The 19791-nt window shown below is 45.3% G+C and overlaps 1 pseudogene; it reads right to left on the bottom strand.

The window, feature by feature from the left end:
- The window catches only part of LOC136536810 (spermidine hydroxycinnamoyltransferase 2-like), a 31092-nt pseudogene extending 28446 nt beyond the window's left edge, over positions 1 to 2646 (bottom strand).
- Positions 2647 to 19791: the final 17145 nt, after the last annotated feature.

Here is a 19791-nt window from a genome sequence, read left to right as displayed (position 1 = left end):
GAATTGCCACGATGCACGGACGCATTCGGCGGAAAGGAAGAAGAAGGAGAGATAGTGGCTCGGAGGCAGAAGAGGAGGTGGGATGAGAACTCCTCTCCCCCTCCCTATTTAAAGAGGAGGCACGGTAGCTAAGGAAAGGCAAAAGGTTGGATGAAAAACCCTCTCCCTTCCCCCTCTTTAAATACGGAATCAATGCTGATTGATATCTGAGGGGACACGCCGAAACTAACGGGACACACCCCGGTCGACGAGGCGTTCCTCTTTGGTCAAACTGAGCACTGCCTGGGTATGGCCCGCTACTGACCCACTTCGGACGTGGCAATTAAGGCGCCCACGTAGGCAGACAGCCCTTCACCTCCCCATGCAGGACCACAGACGATCCGATGACAGGACCTTTCAGATCTCCTGGGCTAGCTGTTCGGCCCAAAAGACATGACGAATGAACGTCCAAAGAAAGATAAGCCTCTCAGCTTTCTTACTTTATGCGTTAAAATTCATTCACGAGTTTCCGACCCCGTCAAACGGCGGGGACACGAACATCACTCAGGGGCTGCTGAGGATGACTACCAGTCTAGACATCCTCTTCACCCGACCCCTCCGTACGCTTGAAACTGGGAGTACGGAATACGGGCATAGAACTTTGAGTAAAACTGGATGAACTGGCAGACCCTATGCCTCGGTGGCTACGGTGTTTTCGTTCACCAGAAAAACCATGCTCAAACACCCCTCGCGTCTCCGACTTCAAATGTTTGCCTTCTCAAGAAGGGTTTGGAGGGGTCCGCCTACAGAGTCTCTCCCAAAGGAGAAGCTGTCAGGCTGCCCAAGTTAATTAAATGGCTCGGATCGCCACTTAGATACGAAAAACAAAGAATAGCGATTCTTATGCAGGTTACTCCAACCTCATCGCAAACATTAGGGTCCAAACCCCACACAGACACACTGGGTAGGAGCTTTTCATCACTCATACTGCCAAGGTAATGTTACCAACCCCGCCCTCATTTCGATTATATTATACATCTGTGAAACATCCCAACGCTTTGTGATTGCATCACAAAACGGCCGTCGCCTCATTCGATATAGGCGACCACAGGCCGAGGTTCGAAGGTTGGTCCATGAAGGACTCAAGGCCACCTCATGCCAAACAGAGCCAGGGAGAAATAACCGAGACAAGCCCCAGCGGCCCTGCCCGACTCCGCTCAGAAGCAGACAGGGACGTCTCGACCTTTTCTCGTTCGATTCTAACCTCGAGCCAAACCCACAGAATCTCCATCAAGGAGAGGCCATCAGGCCCCCTGAGCCTATCGAACGGCTTGGGCATCTGCCGGGAGGCGGGTTAAGAAATTGTGGAGTGCCACCAGAGGGCTCTGCCAACTCCATCAGCAAATGATGGACCCGAATTCCACATGAACATACCCGTTAGTGAGCTCATTGAGCGCGATACTCGAGCTGTTGAGGCAAGTGTCGTTTACTCAGCCCCTCTGATTACGAAAATCGAGGATGGGGTCACACACAAATTATGGCCGACCCCTATCAGACCCTAACAAGGCCTAGGGGCTCGAGCCAATCAATACAGGGACACAGGTTCGAAGGCCCCACCTTGCTGAGCCCATAGAGTCCTTAGTTGGGGATTTCTATTGGAAGACAGGGCGGGGAATATTGCAATGCCATCCATGGACTTTGTTAACCCTGTCACCAAAACAACAGTTCCGATCACCAGTAACCCCCGACCCCAGCAAATGCTAGGGGTCAGACCTTACTCGGGGGCTAGTTAAGGTACGGCTACCTCCTTTCTTCCTTTCGAAACAATCTCCTCGCATCATGACCAGCGGCATAATTTAAGGGAGCAGATTGGTAAGATCGCAAAAAATTAAACAAAACAAAATTACGACGCAAAATCATGAAATCGCGTCCAGACTCGAAAATACCAGCACTTGTCCACATATTACATATAAGTTGTTCTCAAAATTGTTTGACTAATTACTCCCGTGGAGGGAGAACCATCTCTTTCAGATTGTCTGCCAGGTTTTTCACGAGGGGAGCAACCATCTCCTCCATTTTCTCTAGCTCTTCATCCTCATAGGTGGATGGGAAGCCTTCGCTCATCACCTTCAGGTTGATTTCCTTCTCGTAATGAGCATAGGCGATGGTGAAGGCCTGGGTGATCCCGGCGTGAAAGGCACTCTCCTCGAGCTGGCCCACCCGAGCCGTGATACCTACGACACGAGCCACGAGCGGGCTGGTCTCCACCGGCTCCATTACATTCAGGGCATTAAGGACCACCCCGACCGTAGCTTGTAGAAGATCGTGCTCATCGCTCTCAACCTGAAGGGCCCTTCGTGCATGGGCAGCCTCTTTTTCTAGCTTGACGGAGACATTTTCAGCGCTCAACCTTTGGTTCACCATGTCACCGAGCTCCGCCCGAAGATAGCGAACCACCTCGATGTCCACATCCACCTTCTGCTAGAGGGCCATGGCCCTACTCTCAGCCTTTCACCAGAGGTCCCACTCAATCTCCAGCTCCTTCAGGACTTCGCCGGCCTTCTCATTGGCCGCGGCATTCCTCTGTAGCAGCTCGTCTCGCTCCTTTTGGAGCCTGGCGATCTCCTCCCCATCTAGCTTGGACCTCGCTGACAAATCCTCGAACATCCCGTGAGCCTCCTTCACATCTTGACGCGCCTGGGCCTCCTGCTCCTAGGCAGTAGCAAGCTATGTGGCCATGTCCGCTCGTAGCCGGGCCTCCTCGAAGAGGTGATCCCACTCTGCCTTCTGCTCGCGGAGGAATTGGGATTTATTTCGGCTACGAGCAACAAGTACCTGAAGAGGAAGAGGACCGGAATCAGAAATATGAAAACACAAAAACATGCAGAGAGAAGAAAATCAAGCGAATACCTGTGTAGTAGGAATGACAATTTCACACAGGGCTCCTCTGGCCTGGTATAGGGCCTCTAGCATGGTCGAAATCCCGATGCCAAGACCCTCCTGCTCCATGCTCTCAGAATGATCATCGAGCGAGAACAGAGCTGACGTCGGGTCCTGGGCGGCCATCCACTAAAGTGGCGGCTCACCCCGCGTGGGGGAGTGGCTTCCTCCCGATAAAGGGGCCGGGGGCGGCTCCCTCCTAACCCTGTGCGGCATCACCGCCGCACTCGAGGACCCTCCGGCTGGACCCACCTCCGTCTGGGCTGCTTCGAGCACCACGAGCGGATCCACCTAGGCCCTGGTGGCACGGATTGCACTACGCCCTCGAGCACCGCCACGACCACACTCGGCTGATCCTGGCTTGGCACGGTCACGACCACTTCCACCGACGGTATGCGGCCCTCGGCCGGCTATTCCACGTCTGCCATGGAGGAGGCCGCTTGCTCAGTAACCTCTGTGGGCGTGGGAGCCACCACGGACGCCGTCGGGTCGGCCAACGCAGCCCCAACGTCGGCACCACTCCTGCCCAAAGTGGGGGTGGCTCTAGGCGACGCCATATGTCCTGCTTGAACGGCAAGACTCTTCTTAGGCGCCAGCCCCAGGGGGTGACCCGTCCGCAAGAACCTGCATAAAGGTATTAATCATTAGATCAAAATAGAAATAGAAAGAGGATGGAAACCGGGGAATCAGCAGCTCACGTTGACGTCTTCGGCCGGTGGAAGCGTTTTGAGGATGGATTCCTAGATCCCTGCCCTGACTCATCTAGGCGGGACCGTTTCAAGCCTACTCCCTGCTCCGGGGCAGGGAGGCTTACCTCATGGGGCGTGGCACCAGAGCCACTCCCCTTCCCCATCGCTTTGGGGTCAGCAGCGGTAGGCCTGCTTTCCTCCACCCACCGGTCCTTGGCCGGCACGCCGTACGAAGCGGCGGACTCGCCGGCCTCCACCAACCTTATTGATTCACTTCCCTCCACAGGGAAAGGGAAGGGTCCCTGCGCAGATGGATGGCCACTTGTCAGCGTGTCCTCGTCCTCCAGGACGTCCCAATCCACGCCAACGGCTACCTCGTCATCATCATCATCGTCGTTGTCTTCATCCTCACTGCTCACATCCTCCCCCCGATCCCATGCCTCTTGCTTCAATCGCTTCACCTTCTTCATCTCTTCCTTTGCTTTCCTGTCCTGCTCGACCACGAGTCGATTCGCCGCCACCACAGCCTTGTCCTTCGATAGCAGAACCAGACTATCCCTGAAGACTAGCCCCCTCAGCTGATCCCAACGTCACAAAACAAGTATTAAAAAAGGAGATTCAGGAGAAAGAAAAGAGCATGGGAGAAGAGGGCTCACGAATTCAAAAAACCTAGGCTCCGGCCGCATTGGGGGATGTCCGGGCACCGGATACACGATGTTAAGGACCCTGTCGGTGGAATCCTTCGTCGGCTCCATCGCCTCCTTGATACGCTGCACCACTTCTGAGTAAGGGAGCGCCTTGTCAACAAGCACCGTCCCTTCAAACGACATCCCGGGCATCATCCGATGCAGGGGAAGCATGCGCGCCATCAGTGGTGCCACCCTCCTCGCATGGTAGGCGTCGATAATCCCCGTCCCCTTTACACCCTGATTCTTCAGGGCTTGGAGGGCGGAAAGAAGGTCGGAGATGTGTTTCTTGTCTTTGGACTAGACGCCCCAGCCCCACAACTCCGGAACGTCCACAATAAGATGTCCAATATACTTCGGTAGGGTGGCACTCGCATCATCCCTAACATAAAACCACTACGAGTGCCATCCCTTGTTGGATGTCGCTAGACGCATGTATGGGTAACCCTTCGACCGGGTATAGCGCAGATGAATGCTGGCACATCCCATCGGCGCGTTCATGTCTTTCCCCCCAATTTTCCTCTTTGACAGACTAATGTTAAATAAATACCGCCACAGATCAAAATGGGGATCGATCCCTAGGAAACCCTCACACAGGGCAACAAACGCTGCCATGTGCTGAATCCCATTGGGAGTTAGATGCTGCAACTCTACCTCATAGTGATCCAATAGCCCCCGAAGGAATCTATGCGCGGGTACCCCGAATCCCCGCTCATGGAAGATGGCAAAAGAGACGACATACCCTTCAGGTGGCACCAGCTCACCCTTGTCCCTAGGTAGCAACCACTCCTAGATGGCGGACAGTGGGTGGAGAAGGCCAGGTAGACGAGGCCCTCCAGATGCTGGGAGGTGATGCTTGATCTACCCCACAACCCCATTAAAGCAGTAGGGGGAAGGGCAGGCGTGAGCTTGACGGTGGCTAGAACACGAACGTAGGCCGCTCGACGGTGGTGATGCGGGCGCGAGAGGCTAGGACGATTGGCGGCGGATGTTTCAGAACGCAAAGGCAGGGGAGAAAAATACAGAACCTTGGGGGCAAACCCCATGGTTTTATAGGGGGCGACGGACGTGAGAAGGGCAACCGTCTGCCTCGATCTCTGGGCCTACCACACGCGCCACCACGTCACGTCACGGGACATGCGTACGTAGACCCTATCTTCTCACCCCAAAAAATCTCGGCAGACGGTTCACCTTCCCCAGGCGAATCCGGACTCTCTACCCACCTGGGAAACACAAGCCACGAAGGCCTTTTCTCTTCTCTTTGGCCTGCCTAGGGCCCAGAAGCTCGGCGGCCGGCCCAACTAAGGAGGGATCCATGAACGATTTGAAATCAAGGGCAGAAGCACCAGTTAGGTTAGCCCTAAATCAGTTCCCAATGAATGGGAAGCCATGACCCACTCGAAAAAACATCCAGTTGATAAAAATTAAGTTCCTCAGCCTTACCCGTGAAGGGACCGATACAACCCCCCAGGCGACTCTACTCAAATCACCCGGGGGCTTGGGGCTACACCCATCGGGTGCGCTCGCGCGCACCCTCTAGCAAAGTAACTTCGACGAAGTCAAAAAACACCCTCTAGGCAGTTCTACTCGAATCACCTAGAGGCTCGGGGGCTACTATCGGGGACCTAATACCGAGGTACCCCAGAAGGTGGAACTAATAACCACCAAACATGAAAAACTTCTAGACGCATAAGGGCACCATTTCATCCCTTGTTTGAGTGATAGGAGTTTGGTTCCACCTCGTCCGACGCCTTTGGGATGGGCTCAGACTCGTCTGAGGGCCGAGGGATAAACTCTGTCTCGCCCGACGCCTTTAGGGCGGGCTCGGTCTCGCCCGATGCCTTTAGGGTGGGCTCGGTCTCGCCCAAGGGCTGAGGGATGGATTCCGCCTCGCCCAATCCTGGAGGGGTGGGGTCAGCCTCACCCGACGCCTTTGGGACGGGCTCAGTCTCGCCCGAGGGCCAAGGGATAAACTCCATCTCGCCCGACGCCTTTAGGGCGGGCTCGATCTCGCCCGAGGGCTGAGGGATGGATTCCGCCTCGCCCGATCCCAAAGGGGCGGGGTCAGCCTCACCCGACGCCTTTGTGGGATAACCCTGCCTTGCCCAAGGGCTCAGGGTTAATCTCCATCTCATCTGATGCCTTTAGGGCGGGCTCGGTCTCGCCCAAGGGCTGAGGGATAGATTCCGCCTCGCCCGATCCCGGAGGGGCAGGGTCAGTCTCGCCCAAGAGATAGGGATTGGTCTCCGTTTCACCCGACGGCCAGGAACGAGCCTCGCCCTGATCGATATCTATCCCTCATGATGATGGGTACAGGACGAGACAAGACGTTCGGGCCAACCATGGCTCCAAGGACCATACCCTGCGCCCTGGCAGGAAAAGTACTACCAGGGAACGACAGGACGGGTGCTTTAGACCCTTTTGAGCGCTGCAGAGCCCGAAAGGTATTATAGGTGCGTGCACCTCGCCCTGTTGAGTTGTAGGCGCCGCCTTCAGCTCTAGGACACGGAACCCGACAAAGATATATGACAACCGCTATGCTCCAAGAAGGGATTTGCTATCTCCACGAACAACGGATATTCCGTCACCACGCTGTGGACCCAAGGGAGCGGCGCCCGCTTCCCGACCCCTCAGGTCTACCTAGTCAGAAGGCCTTAGCCACAGTGCTACACCAGACCCCGACCCCACATCCCTCCAACGAGGACTCATGGGAACCAGAAGGCATGCAGAGCAAGGCTGGGGGAGGCTCATAAGTCAAAACCACTATACTACAGCCCATACCCTGTGTAGGGGAGCATTCTATAACTAACCTGACATCCTACAGAGACATTGACAGCATTGTAGGCGCTTATCTTCCTTCGCACTCATCAGAATGAAGGACCAGACCGGGTAGACATGAGCCACAAGACTAAGTAGAGTACGCATCCTAGAGCCCTCACCCTTGTAAAGCTAGCCCTTCATCTATAAAAGGGGATACGCTTCCTCCATCAAAAGGGACTCTCAAGACCGAACAATATGATGCACTCATACACACAGTCAAGCGGCTACGAAGCTCTTGACCTCCTTTCAACCCTTCCATCAGAGACTTGGGACCAGTCCCTCTCTCGATCGTTTGTACCCCTTACTACAGACCGTTCAGGTGCTAAGAACACGAGCAGCAGCAAACTGGACATAGAGACATTCAGCCCGAACCAGTATAAATCTTGTGTCCTTTAGCACACCATCCAAGCCTAACGCGCATTACTATAAATTTACTTACCGGTGCTTGTACGAAACACCGACACTAAGGAATGGTGAAAACAACCTAGAGTTTGTTTTGCAAAATGCTAAAACTTTCTTGCTAGAAGTTCCTCAATGGTGATAAATTCCTACCAGAGCCAAATACATATTCATACATGATAAAGCCACTATAAAAGCTGCTTGTTTGTTTTGAGCTTTTTCAAGCCTTGTTTATCTGAGTAGAGAAACTTGTCATGCTTTTTGATCAAGAGCATGCACACCCACATACTCATACTATTCCTACACTAGGGATATGCAACCACATATGCTTTTCATTCAATATTGCTCTATGAGAATCAAAGTTACCTCTCTAGCTATCTTTCATTCAAAAGAGAGGCATGGGCTATAGAAGAGAGAGAGAGAGAGAGAGAGAGAGAGAATAAAGAGCAAAAAGCTCTAGTGTTCAAGAGAGAGAGAGAGAGAGAGAGAGAAAGAAAAGTTGCCATGCCCTCTCAAAAAGAAGCTAGAGAAGGAAAACTTCTCAAAGGAGTACCACTTCCACCAAATATACCACACACATGCACATCTTGATCAATTGGTATGGTTTGTTGCGCCTTGTGATCCAAGTGTTTGACTTAGCAATATATTCAATTCAAGTAGGATATGCTTTTATCCCCTACCTTGAGCTCCACATAAGCTTTAGGATAGATATTAAGGCTAAGATCCATGGCCTTGGTGAGGTTTCAAATACCATTGAGTGATTTAAGTGTACCATCTGAGGAACTTAGGCAAGTTTTCTTTTCAAAATTTATTGAAAACCTCCAGGAAGTTTGAGCTAAACTAAAGTAGGGAAAAATATATGTCTACCTATACATTCTTACAATTACTTGTCAAGGTGAAAGCTATAAGTCCCACATTGCTAAGGTTGATCATGGATTTCTAAGTTCTAACATGTTCAAATCAAGAGATAGTATTTGTTTGTATATAAGTTTTTGCAGGGCATTACATAGTAGCAACTCCGGATCCAACACCTATTCCATGCTAAACCTGCATCTTTGCTCGGGACGAGCAAAGGGGTAGCTTGTTGATGGCCACTAACACCTATTTTTACCATCAACATTCCACCCAAAAGCATGATAAAGTGAGATAAAACATCATTAGAAATGTTGCATTTTGTTTATAATTCACCTAGTCCACTTGTGCTTGTAGAATTATTTATATGCAAGAAATTAATAGCAAAAATGGACCAAAATGGTTACAAATATGGGCAAAGGAGTCAAGTGGACGTGGCAGTAGGGCCAAGGGCTCACATGCCATGCTGGCTGGCCCCACAAGGACTCCGCTTGGTGTGCCATGTGGCATAGCCACATCACCGATCCGTGGGAGCTACTCTGGAAGCAATGCCAAGCGTTGATCTAAGTTAGTTTGCACCAATGGATGAGATGGAGTTGATGTAGATCCACTGGCCCACCGTCATACACATGGGAGGCTCCAATCGACCTACAAACCACCTTACCTGCCGAATTTTGACATGTGTTAGTCCTACAACCGTCTTTGGGAGCCAACTAGCACCGGAGGATCAAGAGGCGGTGGATCCAAGGGCTTGTCGGTGCCCCCTAGCCACCATCTAGCACCCTAGGGTGGCCACCAACCTCCTGGCTGCCTACAAGTACCCCCCCTCACTCTACACTATAAATATGGGGTGTGGAGCTCGGTGGAGAAGTGCCCCATTCATTTCCAAGCTCTCCAAGCTTTCTAGCTTTGCTTAGCTTTAGAGTAGTAGTCTAGTAGTAGAGTAGAGCAAGAGCAGAGCTTCTCTTGGAGTCTAGAAGAGTCTTCTGGGTCTAGTATAGCTATTTTGTTCAGTACTTTATTTCTAGTACTTTATTCTAGTATTATTGCTCTATTTAGTTCAAGTTCTAGTTCATTATTATTCATCATTAGTGAGCTTCGGTGCTTGTTACTTGGCATTAGTAGCATAGGTTATCTTATTATTAGTAGTCTTTCGTTAGTACCGGTTCCACCGTCTGGTTAGGTTACTTTGATCTCATTTCATCGGAGCTCGGATCAAAATAGTAATCCTATAGATTAAGCGAGGTGGTTAGGCTATAGATTACCTGTGGATACGGCTAGGCCTCCCGATAGATTGTGGTAGTTGGCAAGTGGTGACAACTTTGTGCATCCTCTGTATTCCACCACGTTAGGTCTAGTTATTAAATCATAGGGCTCATGGCAGACCTTGTCTATTTAACTCTCCTAGTTGGTAGAGGAGCTATGCCCCGAAGTACTAGCACATTTCTCTTAGTCATTAGTTTATCCTTTTTGTTACTAAAAGATATATCGCTCATTCTCCCACCTAGCGATCTCTAGTGTAGCTTGTTTAATAGTTTAGTAGGTAGTTCACACATAATCCACCATTATCATTACCTACCTAGGATATACTTAGGTTTTATCTTAGCAATACTAACATAAATATAAGTTCTAACCTTCTGCCTTCCTATGGGAAAAATATAAATTCAACACTCGGTACTCGCCGAGCGAAGTGCTACGCGATAGTTCTGTATGCTTATGGAATTCCTCCACTAGTCGTTAAGAAGTATCAACACTAGCGTGAGTGGAGGAGGTGAGGTGACGGCATGGCCCTGGCTGACGCGCGGGGAGGAGGAGGCGATGTGGCCTCAGGTCTAGCTTGCATCTTTGCAGCATGTAAGGATGAAAACGGTCGAACTCGGTCGAAAAACTCCTCAACCGTTTTCTACTTTTACATTTGAAATACGAAAGCGAAAGCGAAAGCGGACAAGCCGGACACGAAAACGAACACGAACTTACGGAATATCTAGAATTTCGAAAACGAACCAATTCGAGCGGAATTATGTCGAACACGGTCGGTATGCGAAAATTCAATACGAAATACTAACCTACAGTGCATAGCATTAAACAAGTGCACGACCAAATACATAACAAGTTCACAACTAACAAGTGCATGATCTAGTTCAAGTGCATAGCATTAAACAAGTGCACGACCAAATACATAATAAGAGAGATGAGACTGGGCGCCGTCTATAAGAGAGGGCAGCTAGCCACCGGTAGAAAGAACATAGCTGCGTGGTGAGTAGCCTGTAATTGGGCTGTATGACCTGTGCAGTTGGCCAAATTCGGTTTAAACCGAATTTTGAATTCGGAATATTTCAAATTAAAAGTAGAAAAGTAGAAAACGGTCGAAAAAATGTGTAAACCGTTTTCTACTTTTACATTCGAAATACGAAACATCTCAAATGCGAAAGCGAAAACGGTAAAGTCGAACAAGAAAATGCGGATTCGGTCGGATTAAATATAGAAAACGATGCGGTTCGGTTCGGGATATTTCCGTTCCGTTTTCATCCTTAGCAGCATGGCAATGCAAGGGCATGTTCACACAAGCGACGACGTCATGGTCGATCATGGGCGTGGTGAAGCAAGGGTACGACACGGTGGATTAGGGGCACAGCAGCGTCATGTCAGGAGCTGCTTGGGCCCAGCGGGCTGATGGGCTGACCTGGTCTAGCAAAACTCTAGTATGGTTGTGCCTGGGCCGATGCGTTAGGCTATGGACAGGAACGGCATGACATGATCAGTTAACAAGGTCATGTCGGCCTGACCCTTATCGGGTTATGCCCTCAATGGGCCAGCCCACGCCGGGCTAGGCTGGGACGTCCATTTGGCTATCTATACATACAGTTATAATACAAGAGTTAAAACAAGTATAAATCACGTAGCAAGAATATTGAGCTCAACTAGTGTCAGTGACATGAACGTCATGTATTTGTTCACTACTACAGAACAGACAATCATTGTTGGCACCTCGTAAGCAATAAGCCTATCACTATCGGATTTTAAAACAACCGATAATGATGAATAAATATCACTGCCAGTTGCTAATACAACAATGATATTATCACTGCTAGTTGTATTATATTACCATCTAACAGTGATCCCTGCACACGAACCCAAAATTATGATTCAACCATTTTATCATCCCCAGATTGTAGAGACGGGAACCTTGTTCTATTATCTAAAAAAAATGATTCAACCCATTTAAGTCCCGTATGATCAAAAGAAAGAAAAAAAAAGAGAAGAGAAGAAAAGAATGATAAAAACTATATATACCGGAGAAACAAATATACTGGGTGTGTAATTTTTTCTAGACATATCTGTTAAAACCTCAAACTAAAAAAGAAGATATCTCTTGGCTGATTTTTTTCTATGGTCTGATCCTCCTCCCATTTACTATGAACGCTATGAAGAACACTCGAACGCTAGTATAAAATGCCCTTCTCTCATCTCTTCCAGACCCGCGCCACACACACATCGATCCATAGTTCTCGTTCTTGGGCCTGTGGAAGGGAAGGCCGGAGCTGGTACTATCCAATCTGCTCTGTAGCAGTCATACTAGCCTTCCATTGTTTGCTGTGATCTAGTCACTCTAGTCTGTTCAAGTATGCAACTACAAGCTTTAACATGACGTGTTCTTCTATTTGTGTGGCTAGTTCATTTTATTTAGATATTAGCTACCATGCATGAGCCGATTAAGGGGGTGTATGGATCCGGCTACTAAAATTTAGGAGTTGTATCGGAAGGATATTGCATGTGGTGTTCAGATACTAATAAAAAAATAAATTACATAATCCGTCAGTACTTTACGAGACGAATTTTTTGATCCTAATTAATTCATCATTAGCACATGTTTACCGTAGCAAAACATTGTCAAATCATAGACTAATTAGGCTCAAAAGATTCGTCTCGTAAATTAGTTGCAAACTATATAATTAGTTTCATAATTAGTCTATATTTAATACTTCATGCATATATCCAAATATCTGATGGGACAGCGACTAAAATTTAGGCCCAAACACCCCTAGTACTGCTCCGCCCGCTAAGTATCACTTACTTCATTATCCATCTTTTATACGTCATCTTGTACTACGAATAGTTGATGTCATCAATTACTATTGCTTTTGATCCATGCTTGATAGTTATCAGATACATAAATAATTAATATGACAGTATCAAGATTCCTTTACTACACCTATCTGGTGCATTCAAGTTAAACCGGTCATCTCACCTACAGTAGTCCTCTTGCATGTGTAGATCGAGCTTATTGCTCCAAGCACAGTTACTCTACTAGTCAGTAGCCCTAGCTGGTGCATGTCTTTTCGCAGCAAGAAATTACTGTTACTAATGTATCACCGTTCGATAGCAGGAACATCCACGAAAAGAAGTCACCAGAGAAATTAATTAGTAAAGGAAAGACTGTGCTTGTCAACTAATTCTCTTAATCAAATTGTGATAAATATAGTGTTCGCTTGGCTTATAAGCCATACTTTTTCAACCAACGAATAATATTCTTCTCTTATAACAAATCAGCCAATAGTATTTTTAGTTATAGCTTAACAGCAAGCCAACATGACGTATATTATATATATTGTGTAAGCTGAGATATGAACGCATGAGCCACGAACGTGTGAGAAATCATTCACTGGGACATCTATGGCACATAAATGACATTGTCACCTTCTGGGTACGTAGTAGGTGTACTCAGCCTGAGGCGATCAAACCTGAAATAGCGATGCATAGACAGGCTGTGATCAGTGTGAAATGGTAAGATTCACGCAAGTAGATGGTAATATATATGTTTCTCAGATAAAGGGTAGCACCATATGTTAATTATTGGTGGGAGATCGTGATAGTCTATATAAGAAATAATCTCTATAACTATAAAAAGAAATTACTACCATTAACTAATGACCCTTGTGTTTCTCTAGTATCTCACTCTCCATTATTCTTGCTCACCTATCTCTTCCTGTTGGCATGCGTAGAGAGAAAAAGAAGTAGTGCTGACCTGACCATACTGGGCCGAGTGACGACAATATGTATTGTTAGGATGTACATAGATATGACCTCGATCTACTCAAGTGAAAAGGGGAGTAGACTTGCTGCACAAGATAAAAAGGCTAATGTATGAGGAATTAGAAGTCACGGAGTTGCAATTGTGATAAAAAGAATAATAGTGTTCTTATTGTATGGATCTAGATGCCTCTTATTTGCCTTGTATGTATGTGAGAATTTGTTTTTTCATACATACAACACTGTCAACATCATATTTTTAATTGTCTGGGGCATGACGGTTAGTGGCATCAGAGCCAGGTTTTTTTTTCAAAAAAAAACTAAAGTTGTAGCACACTTACACTCTATTATGAGCCAGACTAGAACACTAGGATAATAATTTTAAGAGTACGAGTCCACAGAGCATAGGAGGGTTGGATGTAGGTGCATTCACACAATAACTGCGCTGCATTGCTGCACTAGGATGCATGTGACTTTGATGTAATGCCATATTTTGATTGACATGTTCTCTTGAATATTTGTGTGTTCCCTTCCAGAGATGGATACCATCTCTCCATGGAGGTTCCAACTAAGCTCTTTTTGGAAGAGTTCGTGCAATGGGACTCAGTCCACAAGATTCATAGGTTGTGCCGGTCATGATGGTAGGTCCATTGTTGGGGTTCAAGTTGCTCTTGGCCCAGTTGATGAGGCTCGGTTCATATATCATGAAGAAACTGAGGTTACTGGTTTGGAGACTGAGCAAGCGGCATCACTTATATCTATGCCTTAGCTACTGCTTGTCAGGTGGAGATTAGGGACATCAGTTTTCCACAAGTGTAGTTCTTTGCCATTAGGTTGTGAACTTGTGCAGTAGGGTGGCAGAAATAGAGAAGCTTTGTGTTGAACTCATAAATGCTACCCGTAGCAGTGAGAACGAAGTAATGTTCGTGGAGCACCTCACTCAGTGGTTCTACCATCGTATCCGCTGCTTGAATGAGACAGTTGCAGCCCTGCATGGGGGTGACAACACCGGTAGCAGTGCTTAAGCTTGTGTTTTCTATTTTCATTCCATAAAAGAATGAATAAGCCTTGTAGTGTTACCGTGTGGGTGGAGTTGTTGTAACTATTTCGTGGGCAGGTGAGCTACAAATCCAGCTAGTAGAAGGGTTTAGAGTGGAATAGCCAGAGCACGATGGCATCTCAAACTAGCCATGAGAGGTCTTGCGTAAAAGTCTGCTCTGTATGCAAGGGTTGCAGGAGTGTAGCTAGGAGTGCTGAGGTGTTAATAGAAGCCTTTGTATAAACAGAAACTCACGTGCACTGTTAACAGAAGCAATAGTGGCAGGAGTCTAAATTTGGCATTATCATGTAATTTTCAAGTTGCAATTTTGACCAATCAATATGGTACCTATGCATTGTGCTTATGTAATCCATATCTGTAACCTAATGTTTACTGCTTGAATTTCACAATATATAATCCATATCAATACATGTGTGTTGTGCTTATGTAATCCATATAAATATGAAACCCGCGTTACTTGTTATGAACTAATCTCTTGGGTTTTCAATTAAAGTCCTCTTCCACTATCTGTAATCTAATGTTTACTGCTTGAATTTCACAGGAAGCTATGGAAACTATGCGAGCAGAACCTGTTGTGATGGGCATGAACCAATGACTAGTGTTGATGTTGTTTCCAAGGTCCTTTGTCTCTCCCAGGGCCAGATCCACTCCCAGGTCAGCGGCAACACCTTTTTTGGAAGAATGCTGGTATCCCGATAAGCTCCGCAGAATAAACACATCGACAGAGAGAATGCTTCAGAAACAACTTGTTGCTGAACAGGAAAGTTTCGCTAACCTCGTCAAACAAGTGGATAAACTAAAGACGAAGACAGAAAAGACTAAAAGAGAGTTTGAGGAGTTCAAGATACAGCAACAGGAGTACAATAATCTACGTGAGGATATTATGTGCTTCAGCTCTTCTTCTGGTAACTCTCAGTCGTCAACTCATGTTGGCTTGATGCAATGAACATTTGTGGTTTGATGTGTAGACTCGTGTGCCGTTTGATGTGGTGCAACTCTGTCAGTGGCTTGCTGCTGATGTGTGAACTATAATTTGTTGTATTTGATTGCCTGCTGAATAATTATGTAGACATTCGTTGAATAATTATGTCGTCAATCTGTGTAGCAGTGACGATCTCGAATTATTTTTCTGATGATGAAATGATTGTTGAGCACATGACCTGGATAGACCACGTGATGAAATAAAGTTATGACACGTGGGCTAATAAAAATCCGAGACATGGAAGAAAGTCGTCAAGCCATGTGGCCGAATAAAAAAACAAAACGTGGACGGACAACACCGTGACATGTGGTCGAATAAGAAACGGCCATGTGGACCAATAAAAATACGACACAAGGTCCAATGAAGAAGTGACACTTGCTCCAACCGCAATACGACACGTGTGCCAATACAAAACTGACATGAGGAACAACAAAGATTCGATATGTGGTCCAGCAAAAACCTAAAACGTGCAAGAACCAGAGATGGCCACTTTGTCCAATAACAAGGTGACATGTGACCCGAACCATCTCCAATGCAACCAGCTATAGTATGTACACGTACAAAGCATCTCCAACGGAAGCACTCGCCAGCGTGGCTGCCCCCTACCACGCATGCCAAAATAGTTTTATGACAGTCAGTTTTTTGTCACAGATCAAGCTACTTCTATGACGAGTTTCTAGATTTATCACGGAAGTTCAAGTATGACGCGAGTTCTATGACGAGCCGTTTTTCGTCATAAATTCATCATAAAACTGAAATTGTGACGAATTTGACTTCTTCAGTGACAAAAGTTGTTCGTCATGAAAGTGTAGATTTCTAGTAGTAATAGTTATGGTTTGCTCCTACTTTGTTGTAGCCTTCTAAGAAAAGGGGGGCCTTTGGCCTTTGGTATAAAAAGTAAGAGAAGAAGTACATATTGATGATGCTTGGATGAGTTGCTCTCGATTACCTTGACATGGCAAGATCATGTTTCATTTTGTTGCATAGCACCAGGCAGGCTACCCGATGTAATTAATTAGTAATTAGAACCTTGCTTCATTCTTAAGTGTATATAATATAATATAAACTTGTAAAAGGTTGCAGTCTATAACACATGAATTCTGATGATAAAAAATTCGAAGGGAGTGCTATCTGGTGCAGGTACTCCCTCTTCCACATAAGAATGCAATTTTCGCTTTTCAAAAAGTCAGTCATTTGAACTTCAACTAAATTTATATATAAAGGTACAAACAATAATGATATAAAAATAAATTTTATTAGATTAGTTATAAAATATATTTTCATAATAAATCTATTTTGACACATAAATGCTAATACTATTTACTATAAACTTGATTAAACTTAAACTATGTTGACTGACGTGAATTCTATAATTATATTTTTTTTATGGACGGAGGAGGTAGTACCTAGGAACTCGTACTAGTCTATCTAGTTTGCTGCCACATGCATATCCGATTCCATCGAGAGAGAGAGAGAGAGAAATAGAAGTGCAGGGATATCATTATACGATTTGACACAACACTGCTTAAATATTACTACTTGTATATGTACTACCTTCCTTTGCCATGCATGTAGGCAGACAGGGGTGGTTTATATGAGCTGCTATTTATTCAATATGACATGTTGATCTCTAAATTCAAGCAAAACTTTTAGCAAATGGGAGATAACCTATATTATATATTATATACTGTGTAAGTTGAGACATGAACGCATGAGCCACGAACATGTGAGAAATCATTCACCAGGACATCTATGACATGTACATAAATGACACCATCACCATATGGGTAAGTAGTAGATGTACTCAGTCTGAGACAGCCAAACCTGAAATAGCGATGCACAGACTGTGATAAGTGTAAAATGGTAAGATTCACACAAGTAGGGTATTTGGTGATATGGTTGTCAGATGCAGGGTAACACCATATATTAATTATTGGTAGGAGATCGTGACGGTCTATATAAGAAATAATCTCCGCAGAGAACTGTAAAAAGAAACTGTTACCATTGACTAATGATCCTTCTTGTATTTCTCTAATATTTACTCTCTATTATTCTTGCTTTCCTGTTGACAGCGCAAAGAGGGGAGAAAGTAGGCTGACTATGCCTGGTTTAGTTCTCCAAAAGTGCACTATGCAAAAAGAAGATTTCCTGTCACATTAAACTTATGGTACATGCATGGAGTACTAAATATAGATGAAATAAAAAACTAATTGCACAGTTTGCTTTAACTTTGTGAGATGAATTTTTTGAACCTAATTAGTTAATTTTTGGACAATAATTCACAAATACAAACGAAATGCTACAGTGGAGAATCGTGTACTATGCCTTTGCCGAACTAAACGCGCCCTATACTGGACCGAGTGACGAGGATATGCATGCTTAGGGTGTACGTAGATGTGACCTCTACTCAAGTGGATATAGGGGAGCTAACTTGCTGCACAAAATAAAAAGGCTGGTGCCGGTAGCTGCTGTATGAGGAGTTAGAAGTCACCGAGTTGTTTTTTTTTTTGATAAAAATAATAATAAAGTGTTCTCATTATATGGATATAGATGCCTTTCATTTGCCTTGTATGTGTTTGACGATCTGTATTTCCATACACATACGGTACTGTCACCGTCATATTTTTGTCCGAGGCATGACAAATCCTATAGTTGATTTCCGCTCCCTCCTCTCTTTTGCCCTTATATTATCTCACTCCTCTTTTGCCAGTCTTCCTCGCCCCCTCCTCTCTCTTCCTAACTAGCCAATGTGGGGTGGACTCCTCGGCTGATTGCCCAGCCAGCGTGTGGGGGGAATAGGTGGCCTCCCAGTGGCGCGTGGGGGTCGCAGGTGGCCGAGACATGGTGGGTGGGTGCGTGGGCGGCTGGCCTAGGTAACATCCTAAAATTTGTTACTTTTAAAAATAGAGTTAAAATGATTTATTTATAAATTATTGTGTACATGAAAATATAGAAAAATAAAAATTTTCATTAATTTAAAATTTATCATAAGATAAAAACATGTTTGTTGCATTCATACCGATCACACCTCGTGTTTCTATGTGCAAAATGTATATTTTTTATACGTTTAGGAGACGAATATCTATCTCTAGGAATTTTTCAGCTTCTTTCTGGAATTTAATTCCTACCTTCTTCACCTTAGTCTTTATGTTCCAAGTTCCCAACAATATTTTTATGGGCTCCAAATACTTTATTTGAGTTCACCATGTTTCAAAGTGTCTCTGAGGATTTTTCCCAAATTTTCGGAGGTCTCGGAGTATTTTTCATGGCTTAAATATCAATTCTGGACTTTTCTAGAATTATTTTATCCACGAAATTAATTAATTCCGAAAATAATAAATCTCTTATTTTTCCTAATGCTCAAAGCCCATGTGCAATAATCCTAATAAAGCTTAAAGGTCATGCATTTATTTACTAATGTACTTTAATGATTATTTAGGCCCATTAATAAATGTGGAGAGTGTAACATCAATTAGTATCATATTGCTAATTGATGTAGATGTGGAAATTTTTTCTTCCTATAAATCTGTACCAACCTCTTAGGCAAAGCACACCAAAACTACCGTAATGGGAGCTCCTAATTTGGGAAATCCCTCATATAGTAAATCATATTTTTCTTATCCTTCTCTCGTCGACGCTGCCGCCACGCTCCCCAGCCCGGCGCTGCGCCGCTGCCGTCCGACCAGCTACGTAGCCGAACTAGCTCCGCGTCTTGCTGCCTGGCTGCCTGCTGGTCCAACGGGCAGACCATGTCTAGCTTTCATCATCGTCCGCCTACAATAGCCGAGCTGCTACTGTCTCTTCTAGTCTTGAGGACATGCATTCTTTTATCCAAGGTAAAGGTGACTAATGTAATTATTTAATTACTTCTTATCCCTTATCATTCTGGTAATTTCCTAGGTAGAATAGATGTCTAGTATCTTTAATCTTGCGTCGATTCACATGCGGTGTGGCAGCTTCCTTTTATGTTTTCTAACAATAATATAATAATCTAAGGTATAGCAGGGCGTTTAATATGCTTCATATTTTCGAAAATTATAATTTAAATATTAATTTGATTATTGAAGGTTACGTAAATATCTTTCTAAATTAAAAATAACATAGGGTTTAACATTCTCCTTTTCATATACTACTGTTAATTTGATTACTACTAACATGAACGTGTTTTCAAATTATAAACTACTTAAGGTTAAACATGTTTCATATGTTAAAACTAAATTAGATGCTTTCACATGAAACTTTCTTGCTGCACGGTTAACATTAATTTGCCTAAACTATATAATAATATTTATAAATAAATATGATTAGTCTAACCCAGATTTTAGAATTAAAATATGTTTTGCCTAATCTGAA

This window comes from Miscanthus floridulus, chromosome 2 (genome assembly GCF_019320115.1).
Source record: "Miscanthus floridulus cultivar M001 chromosome 2, ASM1932011v1, whole genome shotgun sequence".
In the NCBI taxonomy this organism is placed as follows: domain Eukaryota; kingdom Viridiplantae; phylum Streptophyta; class Magnoliopsida; order Poales; family Poaceae; genus Miscanthus; species Miscanthus floridulus.
Note: the sequence above shows the minus strand (reverse complement) of the source record. Positions and strands in the feature narration are given on the sequence as shown.